This window comes from Hyposmocoma kahamanoa, unplaced genomic scaffold, assembly GCF_003589595.1.
Source record: "Hyposmocoma kahamanoa isolate Upper Pololo Valley unplaced genomic scaffold, ASM358959v1 95, whole genome shotgun sequence".
Lineage (NCBI taxonomy): Eukaryota > Metazoa > Arthropoda > Insecta > Lepidoptera > Cosmopterigidae > Hyposmocoma > Hyposmocoma kahamanoa.
The window spans coordinates 2,397,970-2,411,401 of NW_020654972.1; positions in this window are offsets into that span (position 1 = coordinate 2,397,970).

Genomic DNA, 13,432 nt, shown 5'->3' on the forward strand with positions numbered 1-13,432 from the left:
ACCCGACAATAAGCACATAGAAAAATTCGTGAGGTCCGCTGGTTCGCTCAGTGGCTTAGTTGGCATAGTGTCTATAAAAATATCAATAAGTTTAGTCTTCTGACTGAAAGCACCAATCAATTTAGCAATATTCTAGTGGGTATTGTTTGGCTACGTATATCAAACAATGCTTTTTTGTGAAATTGCCTAACTGTTGGAAGCTTAAAGGAGTAAATATACCGGCTTATTTATAAAATACTGACCACCTTGCACGACTATATTACTAACGTCATAAATAACAATGTTTGTTCCATTATTTTTAACAAAATATGATAAATGTACCAAAAATAAACTTTTAAGTTTTTGTTGTACTATCTGATACGTTTTAGATCTGTATTTGGTGGAAAGGTAGTAAGTTCAAACGTGCAAACGTCCTCCTCGATGATCCCCAACCCCGCTCCTGAGTTTTGCATCGGATTGGTATTTAAGCTACAGTTATTTTTGTTATCGCACAGAGTTATCGTCGCTTAGAGCGATCTATTTAAATACTTTTAATATTTCATGAATTTTCTTAAATTTGATGAATTTTTAAAAGTAATGTATCAAAAGTGGTTGTATCAGATATATTAGTAATATAGTCCTGAGAGGTCGTTAGTGTTTTACAAAAAACCGTGTATATTTTTAAAATTTCACTAAAACCGTTGTAAGAGTACATTTTTTAATGTAAATATAGAGGTTGAATAAGAATTTTGTAATGCCTTCATATAAGTCGTTTTCATATTTAATGTTATTTTAGTTCCAATCAAGAATAACAAAGAATAATAACATATCATTATTTGTAGATTTGATTGTTACTCGTTAATATTATGATATTTTTTCAATTGAGATTATACCAAATTATATTCTTGCCTAAAATTAGCGTAGGAAATTTCTGATAAATTTTTGCACTAACTTATTAAGTGTTATTTATTATATGCGTCAAAAATTATTAAAAGAAAAAACCATATTATATTTCATTCTTCTGACTTTTAATAGGTCGACTATGTATTGTTTTATTCAAAAATATATGACATTGTATATCTATTGAATACTTGAAAAGATATTACGTAAAATAAATTGTTAAATAACATTATTGTGTACATACTATACACCAATTGATTTGTAACTTCTTTATTTATTTATAAAGTACGTTATTACGTCTGCACCTACAAGATGTTTAAAAAATATATATACTGTAGTGTATTTAAGTAAGCGACTCAGTATAGGCTGTTCTCTTTCGCATTACTTCATAAAAATGACAAGATAGAGACACGAGGGTAAGTAGGCGCTAGCAAGCGTAAAAATTAAGGGCTTGTGCATAAAAGTTTTAAAAAATAACAAATATATTTTCAAGAAAGTCAAAGTCACAGATGAGTACCAAATACTGCCACACAGAGGTCCCGGGTTCGATTCCTTAGCCGGGTGAAATATTTGTATGGCCTACATTTATTTATCTCGTGAGTTTGGGCGTACTTTGTGGTTGCCTATATATGTGTCCGTGGCACCCGCGATACAGGGTTCTTCGTGAAAACAAAAAAAAAAAAATATAGAAAACAACACGTCCCACTGCACATATATTAGAGCCAACTAATTAGGTGGAGTATCTGTAACCTAACACGTGCAGCTGTATTTTCTCAGTACTAAGTCGCTAACTTATATAAGGTTTAGATTATTAAGAACACTTCATGTTTTCACATTACTAATATTACGAAATTGTACGATGATTCCTGAAGAGTATATTCTAATATAATAGTTCCTTTATCGTACACTATGAGTTCACTATTTACAGCTGAAGACAGAGTCAGTTGGCTTATCAGGTTATTAGAAGAACAAAGCAGCCTGTTATGGTTGGAAAATAAAAGGACAAGGTTTCCGCCAGGGACGACGACGTATGCGTAGTACGTCGTAGGTAAAACCTCACAAAAATTAGTGCACGCTGACTATACTTTCTACTACATTATGAGTCGCTTCCAGTACTTCTATAATTCATGATCTAGAAGCTTATTGCTTTGCATAATTAAAACCAAAAGTAGGTTTTTATTTAAGTGTATGATTATTGGACGTATTTATTATAAGTTAGAAAAATCCATAAGAATCTTAAAAAGCAATATTGACGTTGTAAAAAGAAACCTAATGCAGCTGTTTATATTCATATGTTTATTTACACTTCATGTGTGCTGAATAAAGTTCATTTGATTGTTTTTATTATTATTTTATTTTACATAGTGCTAGCCTCGGTTTTAAGTCCGTGTTTGTGTTGTTTTTTTTTTAATGCGTCTAATTGTGTCTACTGTATGGTCGGATTTGAGGGACATCAATTTTAGAATTATATTTGAAATATTCTCCCGGACACATAATTCGAGCCATCTCGCATTTTTATCGTAAAGGACTGGAATACGAAAATAGTGTTGTCATCGAAGAAAAAAAATTACCCCGGTTTTGCAAATCCGAATTCCCAACAAGGATTTATGGAAAAGACGTTTAGTATACTAATTTCAAAATTGCATAATAGTTTTTGATCAAACAAACATTCTTTAAGCTTAGCGCCCTTAAGTGAAAATGCGTGGTGGCTCGAATTTTACGCTCTTTAAATTTGCGTTAGAAGGTATCTTTTCTTGTGATAGTACAATTACACTCTTTAATGTAGCATGAGCAGAATTACAGCTCTCAGCAAGTGACAATATGCCATTGTGGTAACGTGTAAATAGAAAATAAAATAGAAATTTGTATTTGTACATTATTTATTCTAAGTGAATAAAGTTTTGAAATGAAATCAGTTCATAGTTTAAAAAAATAAGTATCATTACGTCTTTACAAGATAACACCACCTTGAAAACATATTAAAATCGATACACACTTAATAGAATCAAAATTTATTGAACAATAATTAAATATCGGATTTTATTTATTTTCGCAATTTCTTTACAGTCATGCGTAACTATGGGACATATAAAAAAAAGAAACATTTTGCATGTTTGAAAGAAACAAACGTTCGTGATTAAAATTCGAAAAATAAATTAAAAGTAGTTTCATTTCCAACAATTTAGTATAAAAATTGAGTACAGTCAGTGTCAAAAAGAAAAAAATCTGAGAATACATTACTACTTTTGTTTAGTTTCTATTAAAATAAGAATTAAGTAAATTTACCGTATAATTAATGACTTATTAGGTCCGGGTAAAATATTCAGTCAGTACATAAAATAATTTAGATTTGTTCAGCACTATTCAATGCACTTAGTAAAGTGGCATTCTAATAACGCTGGATCCTGAATCGCTACCACCAGCAAAATTATGTTTGATTCTTTTTTGTAACGGATTTTCATACCACGGCACGACAAACCTACCACGACTGTTACAAATTTATCACAGCAAATTTGCAGCAGTTTCCACTCCACTGCCCTTTTATGTAACATACAGCGTGACATAATACAACATACCTAACAGCATGTGTGACGTACGAACCGACCTCGGTCTCTACATAAGGATTTCACATTGCTATCTCTCCTTAACGCATTTGCTTTGCTTGAGAAAGACAAAGATACAAGAATAGGAACTAAAATTCAGAATTATTGTGTTTTTGGTTCTTAATTATTTTTGAAACGAGACCCCAAATCGTGACATGGACTTTAACTATATTTTGTTTATTATTGTATGCACGTTTGTTATTAACTATAATTCATAGAATTGTCCGTCGCACTGTCGCAGTTTCATATTGTATGAAGAAGAAGAATCACTGAAGCTACATTTTGGTTGAAATTAAGTTATATATGTATATAACTTCAACTATATATTTCAACTATATATGTATATATTGTTGAAATTAGCGTTTTTTTTCTACGTCATTTGTACTGGGTTTCACGACTATCCGACTACTTTGATGTCGGTAAAGTATCCTAGAAATTGGCGTCAGTTCTAAAATTAGAACCTTATGCAACAATCTTTATTTAACCGACTTCAAAAAAGGAGGAGGTTTTCAATTCGACTGTATGTTTTTCGCTTTTTTTGTATGTATGTTACGCAATAACACCGGTATTTGTGAACCGATTTTCATGATCCTTTTTTGTTGGAAAGAGGGTACCTCCATAGTGGTCCCATTTAATTTTGAAGAAAATCATCCACCTCTAAGAGTGGCTGTTCACGCATGAAGATTCATTTTTATAAATAGCGCCTAAATTTTATTATAAGGAGCAATTAGTTTAATGGTTGATTTTGCTATTATCCAATTCAAGGCGTTCTTTTCCTCTCAATATACTTTGAGTAGTGAGAACCGATTTTTATTATCTTCTGTGTCAAGTCCCGTATAGTGGCGAACTAGGGGTTGAAACCGGGTTTGCGCACTTTCCGGCAAGCGATTTCAATAAGACTCGGTAATTGTATGTAATTCCATGTACTTTTGAGGTCGGTTTTTTAGTACTCTGTGCTGAGATTATAGTAAAATGTAATCGGTGTCCCTTAACATGGCACTTCTCCGTAAACTTACCCGCTTAAAGTAGGTATTTTAAAAAACACTTGTTTTAAATGTCACTGAAGTGTTTTTTCTAAGCACATACTTTATGAGATAAGTTACTTAAATATTTTTTCCGAGAAGTTTAATAGCAACTGGTGTCGACTAAATGAGCGTAAAAAAACAACCACATATATTTATTTATATATAGTAATTTACAGGAAAATTGAAAGTAATGGAAACTATGTCATCACTCCTAACTTTTGAACTATGGCACCAAAAAAGATGGAAAAAGTCAAGGTAGAAATAAATAACTTATTATCTTGCACCATGAACACTAGGATAACGATATCTCTGAGGGCAATACCCGGAATACCCAGACCAGAACCAACTTAAAAATGTTTGATTCCTAAATTAGCCCAAATCGGGATTCGAACCGCTGTGCTACCGAAGAGCATAAGTATACCCCGTAATCTAAGCCCAACCACGCGCCGAAGCCCTGTGTTATATAATAATAATAATAACAATTACACGTTTCTTTATAATAAAAAAACCGACCTCAAAAGTTCTTGGAATTACATCTATTTGCAAAGTTTTATTGAAATCGGTTACTGGAATTTGCGCGAAATTGATTTCATCCCCTAGTTTAACACCCTTAACAGGCGGAATATTTTCTTCAAATTTAAATGGGACCAATACTGGGTATCCTCTTTCCAACAAAAAAATTATCATGAAAATCGTTCACAACGGCCGAAGTTATCGCGTAACATACATACAAAAAAAAACTACAATAATATAATAAACTCGAATTGAGAACCTCCTCCTTTTTTTGAAGACAGAAACGTAATGCATCTAAAAATCGTTATCACCTAACAATTCAACGATTATATTAATACTATTAAGTTTAAATTAAATTTAGCAAAATAACCGAAAATTACGGATTAAAAAGCGAATTTGACAGATAAATACATAGGCATAAACTACCCCAAAGTTAGCATTTTAACTTATAAATTTTTCGTCAACTCCGAAAAAGTCTTTAATTTAAAAATGAATTTAAAAAGCAGAATCATAGTAAAACGCCACTTTGCCAAATTCAAAAGCCAAACTAATAAAAACATTTTCTTAAACATTTTGGAATACAGGTAAATGCTATTCAAATTTTAAATAACACGTTCACAGAGCTCATCCCTCTAAATTCTCTAGAAAAAAAGTCACGATTTTATTTCTTAAAAAAACTATAAAAAGCTCTCTACTGTAAAATTCACAAAATGTCGTTTCAGTGGTTCTTCTTGTCCACTGTCGGAACATATATAATTTACATAAAAACAGAATTTTTTATTAAATTTATACTCATGAGTCCTTGTGTATTACGAGACTTGGAAACGCCTTGTTACAAACGTATAGCAATATATACACTGTTGATGTGGAATAATGAAGATGCAAAAGATGCTTAATGTTAATTTGCTATCATTAATTTATCAGGCACTATCGACATATGACAAATACAATGCATGCACGTTTGCACGCATACACTTGTAGACTAGTCTTAGAGAAATGAGAATGCAGACGGCTCGGACCACATGATCTATTGTAAGAGGTGATAAAATAGCAAAAGGAAATAGCAAAAAGAAAAGAGATAATATAAAATAATTTTAATAATAATCTACGTGAAAATTAACAAATGAAGGTAATTTGTGATTTGTGGGCACGACTCAAAGGAAATTCGAGAACGATTCAAAATTATAAAAAGAAGTAAGCAGGAACCAGAAAAGATGGGATGAATAAAAAGGTGGGATGACGAAGGAGGTCAAAATCGGCACGCACTGGCTATTAAAAGGATACCTATCTACAGGTGTATAAATCTGGGAGACAAGTGATTTTTTTTTAATCAATACATTATTAACGGTGGCACGTAAAACAAAACAAATCTGATCGATGCGTGATGTATTACACGTCAAGACGTGATTTATTTTCCTGGCTATTGATATATGCTCGTGAATTTGAATAGGTACGAGGAGGTGCTTTATTAAGATGATGCCAAAGAAACTGGTGCCGAACGTAGGTCCTAATAGAGTCATTGTAATTATTAACCCATACACGTTTATGGCCCATAATTCCCAGGTTGCTTTAAATTTTTTCCATGCAATGATGTCTTCATCTCTACAAGTAGTCTACGAATTAGGTGTCAAAATGTATGATGTGTTTGGATATCAAAACTAACAAACACTCCTTACTTATTTCTGCCGTTCCGGAGGGTAGGGGTAAAACAGTCATTACAGTATGAATTAATATAGAAATTTGAACTATACTATAGACAACGAGTACCGAATATTACACTTAAATATTAGGGGTTAAAGTATGAAATTGCCGTTTTATTGCAATAGCTTCTTTGAATTTTCATAGAATCTTCATGGTTTGAGGTTTTCGAATGAAACTTTTTTCAAATGGTTTCTGTGATTTTTTTTTTTTAAATTTGAAACATTTGAATATCGACTTTCAATTGTTTTTGTTATTCAATTTAGACAAGAAAGATGGATACTGCGAAAACTCGAGTGATTTTTGAATACGAGTTCCGACGCGGAACTAACGCGGCAGAAACAGCCCGCAATATCAATGCTGCGTTTGGAGAGGGGTCTACTAATGAACGCACCGTGCGATTTTGGTTTAAACGCTTTCGTGATGGAAATTTCGACTTAAAGAACGAGCCACGAGGAAGACCGCCCACACAGGTGAATAACGATGAATTAAGAGAGATAGTGGAAGCCGATCCTAGTCAAACTACCCAGGAATTAGCGGCATGGTTTAACGTTACCTTACCCACAATATTGACTCACTTGCGTCAAATCAATAAAATAAAAAAATACGAAAAATGGGTGCCTCATGATTTGACTGATCTGCAGAAAGAAACGCGTGTTGAAACTTGTGTTGCCTTGTTGAACCGGTACAGAAATGAAGGAATATTGGATCGAATGTGATGTGTGATGGAAAGTGGATTCTTTATGATAACCGGAAAAGAAAAATGCAATGGCTGACCCCAGGTCAAATGCCACAACAGTGTCCTAAAGCAAAACTTACCAATAAAAAGGTAATGGTAACTGTTTGGTGGTCTCAGCATGGTGTTATTCACTATAGTTTTCTCCGATCTGGTCAAGCAATAACGGCGGATGTCTATTGTGCCGAACTCCGAACCATGTTGACAAAACTAGCAGTAAAACAGCCCCGACTCATGAATCGATCTTCACCATTATTGCTCCACGACAACGCGAGACCTCACACAGCACGAGAAACCATTTTGACCCTTCAGGAACTGCAGTTAGAAACCATTCGTCATCCTCCGTATTCACCAGACCTTGCTCCAACGGACTACCATTTTTTTCGTGATTTGGACAATTATCTACGTGACAAGAAGTTTTCTTCCCAGGAGGCAGTACAAAATGCTTTCACACAGTTTGTGCAGTCTAGATCGTCGGAGTTCTATCGCAAAGGCATTAATAACCTTCCCATTAGATGGCAGCAATGTATAGATAATAATGGCAACTATTTTGATTAAATAAATTTGTTAAAAATTTAAAAAATAAACAATTTAGATTTTCAGTACAAATCGGCAATTTCATACTTTAACCCCTATTATTAATAACATGTAGTAAATAATATATATAATAATAATAAATAAGTAGAATACAAAATAGACGCGTTTCTGAACCAAAAGCGAATGGTTAACCATATGCTTAGACAAATTACTACTTAGAACTAGAGAAAATTAAAACAAAACTAATTAACCGGGATGTAAACCGGCTTCAGGTTTCATAGACATTAAATAATTTGTTGTGGATGCTTACCTGAAATCTGTTCAATGAGATACCAAACATATCCGTGTCACAAAATGTATTATTATATACAGATAACGAACGATGAAAATAACTGTTTCTCGTATAATTCTTACGGAGTCGTGGTGGTACGAAAATTTTTATTTTACGTTGAGGGTGATAACAGAGTCGGTGAATCAACCTTATTGTTAAGTATTTTGTAGAGAAAAACTGATGTCAGATTTCTTACGGCGATTTTGTAAAGTAAGTAATTTATTACTAGGCGTAAGTAAGAGGGTATTCATACGAATACCTAATAATATTGAACCATACGGTTCAATTGGACAATTAGTACGAAAATTAAGAATCCTGATGAATTTCCGTTCGACTCTTTCTATTCGATTGATATTACATTAATTGTAGAATGGATTCCAAACCACGCTTCCTAAATCGAGAATGGATCTAACGAATGAATAATATAAAATTTTAAATGTTACGACTTGCTTAAATGTTTTGGTAATGCGATTAATATATATATATTTTACAATAGAGAATATATATTTAACAATAGATATTTTACAAAAGAAGTGATTGAAACAGATTTGTTCGTTTTGATACATGCGTATGCTTTTTTAAGATTTTTGCATACACATACATTAGTAGCACATTAGTAGAAGTAGAGCTCCTTGTGAAAGAGTTCGTCCAGGGTAGTATTGCCACCTTAGCTAATTCTGCCGCCAAAAAGTAATGTCAGCATTACTTTGTTCCTGTTTTGAAGGGTAAGGGTGCTGGTGAAATTACAGGCACATGAGACTTGTCAACTTATGTCTCTGGGTGACGGCCGCAGTGGTAGTATCCATAAAGTCTTTGCGTTTCTTGCCGTGGACCACCTGCCTGGTTCATCTGGATGGACCATGGGCAATTATTCTTTCCCGTGGTTCACCTCTTACTTATAAAATAGAAATATTCAAAACGTATATTGGTGGTGATCATTCTCAAACATTAACATTTTGGATACCTTCATAGCACAAATTCGTTTTTAAATGTTTAAACTTTATAATATTGATGTTCCTTGAACAAAAAAACATTGCAACTTTTTCTCAGAATAAAATTAAGTTCCTCACTACAATTTTATACTTTAAAATTTTAATTTATCCGTATTTCAGACCTTCAGGCAACCATTGCCATACACTAACAAAATATTCAATTCATCAAATTGTCAATTAACAGACAATAATATAATCATAAGACATAATGTGTATGTTTGCAATTGAAATGTTAGAGAAGTTTTAATAACAAGGTGTTTTATGAACGAGAAAAGAATAATCCCTAGGTGAACTACGGGAAGAAATAATTGACCGTGGTCCACCCAGGTGGACATAGGTGAACCACGGGAAGAAATAATTGCCCGTGGTCTACCCAGGTGAACCAGTTAGGTGGTATAAGGGCAAGAAGCGGAGTTTTGCAACTTAAAGCTCTGAGTGGCACTGTAACTGTTATGGACAGGCGCACGACTTGCTCGTCCCATCACTTGGTGTAAACATGTCGTTCCTCTTGCCGCGGAAAGGAATGGAAGCGAAATAGTACATAGCACAATGAACTTTACTTTTTTAATATAGAAACTTGATACTATCGTATGCGATATGCGATGTATCGGTGATGCGAAAATTCCGAAAGAACCTGTTTTTGGCTCGTTAAATGTGGTACGTTACACAATTGACATAAAGTACATTATGCTATTCTTACAAAAATAAGCTTTCATTCCATTCCGCAGCGATGTATATTAAACCTAACTGTCGTATTCGACTTTTGTTGTAACTATGTAGACGTACGGTCTCTCTACTAATCTATGTATGTTTACCTTTTTATTAGTGAATGTAACTAATTGATAGAACAAGATTGACACGAGCTACAGCTCACGGCGCGAAGTGCTAAACAGAAAATACATTAAATTATCAGTATTAAAATTTGCTTAATGTCAGTCACGGCATTTTGACAGAAGCGACAATTTTAGGGCGTACACAGCCGGACGGGAAGGAAGAGATTAATTGAAATAAGGTATAATTAATAATTAAATACTCTGAGATTGACCTCGGAGAATCGCAATGCATTTTTCTCTGCGTAAGCATTACTGCGTTCAGGATGGAAGGCTGCTGGTAAAACAACTGACACATGTCAGAACTTTATGCCTCAGGGTGATGGGTGCAGTAACAGTGCCTCTCAAATCTTTGCAATTTAAAGCTCTGAGTGGCACTGCAACGGTTATGGGTAGGCGTGTCGCTTACCACTAGTCGGACGACTTATGCGTCCCGTTACTTGATATTATTATTTAAAATTTTAATACTTATACTCTAGAATTAGTTAATTTAACCATCGAGTCTGTTTGCTCATCACTAAGTGGTTAAACCACCAAGCTTTTTGTCTAGGGATAAAAAAATCAACATTTTCTAATTTTTAAAAATTGTATATATAAAAAAAAGAATTCACGTTCTATTGCAGAGGACATCCTTAGGTTTCTGCTACTCTTTTGATGACGCACAATGGCAAAGTTTATTGTCTGTTATGTAGGAAATAGAATCTAATTTTAGTTTAACCATGAATTAAACATTAGATAGTATCTTCTTTTCCTTTTTATAGCTCTATTATTTAAAATACAACGTTATTATTATGTTATGTGAATGTAAACGATTTTAATGGTCTGGAAAATAGCAATTTAAATTACATGAAAAAGGACAGTTTTGCAAATTAACCGCACATCGCACACTTAACGAGCTTGTTATAAACTAAACGCATGAAGGCTTAACCGCTTTAGGGTCCTGTTCTTAAAATTATAATAATATACTAATTGAATTGTCATGATTTTTTGTTTTACAAAATACATATATGCAACAACATCATTAAAAATATTTTTGTTTAATTTATACATGATAGCATACTGTTCGCTTCTATACAGATAGAAAAACTCCAGTCTATGTGTTTTCTGGACCTGTCGAAAGCCTTCGATCTGGTGTAAGTAATAAACATTTTTGATTATTGATATAAAAACCAAATAAACGTTGTAAAGTGGGCGGGAGTCGCATCTGACGAGTACAGGACGAGGTGCGGAGTGCGACAAAGAGGATTAACCTCACCTCACCTCTTTAACGTGCATGTTAATGGACTTGTCGAAGAACTCGGTAGGGCTCAGGTCGGCTGCTCCATAGGTGGTAAATTTATAAATAACCACAATTATGTAGTCGGCATGGTTTTGCTGGTTCTCTCGATAAGCGCCTCGAGGAAACTAGTGAAGGTATGTGAGCTGGGGCCCATGGCCTTAGACATAATGTAAAAAAAAAGTGAACTCAAAATATTTCAGTCTCGTGGTCACAGGGTCACCTTGGTACCACCCGTCTATTTGAATGGTGTTGAATTAAATAGAGTTTCGCGATTTAAGTATCTGGGCCACTGGGTTTTGGAGAACCTCACGGATAATGAGGACGTTGAGAGAGAGCGCAGGGCGTTGGCCGTTAGAAGCAATATGTTGGCTCGCAGATTTGTACATTTGTACGGTGTACAATATCTGTTAAAGTGATACTTTTGGAAGCATTTTGCCAAATCTTTTATACGTGTAATTTGTGGGTCAAGTGTTCGCAGAAGACAATTAAACGCCCAGCGCATTCAGTAGAACAACACATTTAGAGTGTTGCTGGGGTTGTCGCGGTACTGCAGTGCATCAGAAGTTCGCAGAAGCTCACACGGATGGTTTTCATGCTATTCTTACAAAGAGAGCTGCCTCGTTACTAAGCCGTATCTGTGGCAGCTCAAATGACGTTCTTCGCGTTGTGGCTAGTAGGGTTGACTGCCCGATCATTGAAAGAGACTGCATTCGCCTGCATTCAATTTGCGGACTTGTCTTTATTTTTATTTTTTTGTTTTTGAATATTGGTAGATCCTGTTGGGACTCTATACATAATTGTGTAACTATTAGAAGAATATGGAATGTATCAGTCTGAAATAAATGAATTTTGATTTGATTTTGAAAATCTTCGAGTGCTTTTCAAATCTTACATGACGATGACGTACATGAAAAAACTTTGTTTTTTATTTATCTTTGTAACGGAGCAGTGAAATATTTCTCTCACGTTCTCGGCAACACATGTTTGTAGGGTTATATGTAACGTGACCATTATATTTTAATCTCAGAGCAGGATGCTTGTAAATTTATTATTGTTTAATGATTAAAATAAAAAAGCATTAAAATTATTAAATGACCAAAAATTTAAAAAAGAACTAATCTCGTGCAGCGGCGGTGGGTTGGCTTGATATATTTTACTTTACTACTTGATTATTTTATTGTGTCCTATTTTGACAAAGCGGTACATTGTTAAGTATTTTGAGGATAGCGGGATGAAGATTAAAATCGGGACTGTGCCGCTCAAAGCGGGACGTACACGTTCCGTTAGACACAAAACTCATATGTCTCTCTACTTTTATCTATGTGTTCATTGTTACGGAACCTATTCTGAAGAATCCAACTCGCATTTTACGACTGTGTGTTTTATTTTTAATGATGCCCAACATGCCTGGACGCAATTTGTGGTGCTTTAGTTAATTTTAACTGCTTGCACGGGCATTACTGTGATTTAAGACAAAGTTGCAAAAAGTAAGATTTGTAGTAATGATTACCAAGGATGGTAATTTAAATTATTTTAGGGTTACCCGGTACAACTACAGGAACTGACAGTAATAGAATTTTTATATGATATTGCTTTGTTGAGATGTTTTTCAAAGTCTATAAAATGCACAATTAAAAGAATATATTATTTCTTACAAGGTTGTTTTATTAATAATGATATTACGACTACTAATAGAGATAAACATATGACGCGTTGTTTATTTTATTAAAATGTAGATTTAGGATATTTTCCTTCTCCTCTCCCCTGTCCTTCCCTTAAGTCATTTAATGCCAACACAACTGGTTGGCATTAAATGAGGCGGCAGCTCTTTCCATCGTAGGTTTTGTCGTATATTACTTCGTGCAGTTGTAGTTGTAAGATTTCTCGCACTTCGTTGCTCCCTCTAGCGGATGAATTGTCACTTTGTTCTACTTTACCCGTTAATTAGTTTTTGCAGGCCATCCGACTCTGGATGCTGGGTTATCTCAAATATTTCAGCATATGGAACA